This window comes from Harpegnathos saltator, unplaced genomic scaffold, assembly GCF_003227715.2.
Source record: "Harpegnathos saltator strain DR-91 unplaced genomic scaffold, Hsal_v8.6 scaffold242, whole genome shotgun sequence".
Classification (NCBI taxonomy): domain Eukaryota; kingdom Metazoa; phylum Arthropoda; class Insecta; order Hymenoptera; family Formicidae; genus Harpegnathos; species Harpegnathos saltator.
This window is the reverse complement of record NW_020230031.1, coordinates 20,001-22,500: the sequence shown is the minus strand read 5'-3', so window position 1 is coordinate 22,500 and position 2,500 is coordinate 20,001. Positions and strand designations below refer to the sequence as shown.

At 56.2% G+C, this 2,500-nt stretch overlaps 1 pseudogene; it reads left to right on the top strand.

Moving 5' to 3' along the window:
* Positions 1-2,500, top strand: part of LOC112588546 (uncharacterized) — an 8,337-nt pseudogene that overhangs the window by 2,041 nt on the left and 3,796 nt on the right.

Genomic DNA, 2,500 nt, shown 5'->3' with positions numbered 1-2,500 from the left:
CATTCGGGCCCTCGTAAGAGTGTTCGTCGGGGTAACCCAAAATGACCTGGAGACGCCGTCGGGAGATCCGGGAAGAGTTTTCTTTTCTGTATAAGCGTTCGAGTTCCCTGGAAACCTCTAGCAGGGAGATAGGGTTTGGAACGCGAAGAGCACCGCAGTTGCGGCGGTGTCCGGATCTTCCCCTCGGACCTTGAAAATCCAGGAGAGGGCCACGTGGAGGTGTCGCGCCGGTTCGTACCCATATCCGCAGCAGGTCTCCAAGGTGAAGAGCCTCTAGTCGATAGACTAATGTAGGTAAGGGAAGTCGGCAAATTGGATCCGTAACTTCGGAATAAGGATTGGCTCTGAGGAGCGGGGCGTGTCGGGCTTGGTCGGGAAGCGGGTCTGGCTGACGTGCCGGGCCTGGGCGAGGTGAACGTCCAGGGATCCGAGCTCGGTCCCGTGCCTTGGCCTCCCGCGGATCTTCCTTGCTGCGAGGCTTCCGTGGCGGCGTGAGCCGTCGTGGTCGTCCTCTTCGGCCGCCATTCAACGCTCAGCTCAGAACTGGCACGGACTAGGGGAATCCGACTGTCTAATTAAAACAAAGCATTGCGATGGCCCTCGCGGGTGTTGACGCAATGTGATTTCTGCCCAGTGCTCTGAATGTCAACGTGAAGAAATTCAAGCAAGCGCGGGTAAACGGCGGGAGTAACTATGACTCTCTGGTCATAGTTACGGGGCTGATGATGCGTCTGTTATAGCCTCTCTCAGTCAAGCCTACCCCACCTCCTAGTGGTGCCCGCTGGAAACTTGTCCGTCACTATAATGTGTCTGGCAAGGCAAACGGGGTAAAGGCGACCTACTGGGGCAAAAAGGGTTCCGTATTGAAAACCAGCGGATCCCAAGTGCCGACCCATCCCCAGTTGGAAATCGAGTGCTACGTCCCCACTCGATGTATAAGGGCTCCGGCTATGTGACTGTGATCTCCTGCTCGTCTGGTAAGGCGGGCGATGTTGTGTGGTCCCATATGGTCCACTGAGCACATTATCGACCGACTAGTGCAGCTTCGGCAGACGACCACATCGAGGGCGTTGGGCCGGCATTCTAGCAGTGTTGCTTGCAGCGCTGCTATACCGCGAGCAGTCCCGCTGGAGCAACAGACCTGGGAACAGTATGGTTCTCGCTCCTGACGGGTAGTAAACGGGAATACCCTCGCGAAGAAGGTTTGTCGGTGGTCGGCTGGCTTTACGAAGACCAGGCCACTGGGCTGCATAATGTCGTTAGGAAAGCACGCAAGTGCTGTCCGAGTGGCCTGAAAACCACGTCGGTGCTGGCATCGCTTTAGCTAAGCTTTGATTTGAGTCGGGGTCTCAGTCACTTGCGTTGCGCCCCGAAGTCCGAGTCCATGGTAAGTCGTGGGGCCAAGAAAGGACCGGCAACCCTGGGGGGCTCTCGGCTGCCATACCGTTTGCCCCCCTCACGCAGTCAAATATGAAAGGTACAAATAAAGAAACATATCGCACGGGTTCTCGGATGGCCCGTGCACTGCGTGAGAGAGAGGGAGAGTCTGTGGAGGTGAGCGCAGACGAGGGTCAGCGGCCCTATAGCGTAAGATTACGCAGCAGAACTGCACAAACTGCGGAAGCTGGCGCAGTTGAACAGCCGCTCGCAATGGAGCAGCCGAAGGTTGCCTGCGAGCACTGTGGACGGGAATTCCGGACCAAGCGTGGCCTAGGTGTACACGTTCGTTCGGCCCACCTCATGGAGGCCAACAATGCGATAGACGTGGAACGCACAAGGGCCAGGTGGCCTGTGGAGGAAGTGCGTCTCATGGCCAGGGCTGAGGCTGCAGCCACCTCAGCAGGGGTCTTATTCATGAACTTCCATCTACATGATAAGTTCCCCCATAGGACTCTGGGGGCCATCAAAGGTAAGCGTCGACAAGAGGCTTACAAAGAGATGGTCAGAGTTTTCAGCCAAGAGGTCGCGTCCACCGCCGGAGGCGGGGGCGAGGACGATGAAGGCAACGAGGGGTCTGGAGCGGCTAGGATTAATGAGCCTACCGGACCCCAACTGGCACATGGGACCACAAATTTGAACGATGCACATGGTCCTCTGATACCTTATCAAAATGATGAGAGGCTTCTGGACGTGATACGAGAGCTCTGTGAGGCCTGTACACGGTTCAGCTGCTACGAGGTACCGTCTCTTGCTGAAATAGCAAGTGACACGTTAGCTACCGGGGTAGTCGACGTTCATGCCATTGAGAGATGGCTGGGCAAGATCTTCCCGGGGCGACGAAAGGTGCAACCTCCACGTGGTGTGAAGCAGAAATCGCATAGTCTTCCAAAGATCGAGAATGAGAAGCAGAGGAGGGTACAGCGATATGCTGTGGTGCAAAATTTGTACCGTAAAAACCTCAAATCCTGTCTCGCACATATACTCGATGGGGATTCCAAGAGTAGTCGTCCGTCTGCTGTCGAATTCGGCTCTTACTGGCGTCCTCTTATGGAGGCGACCA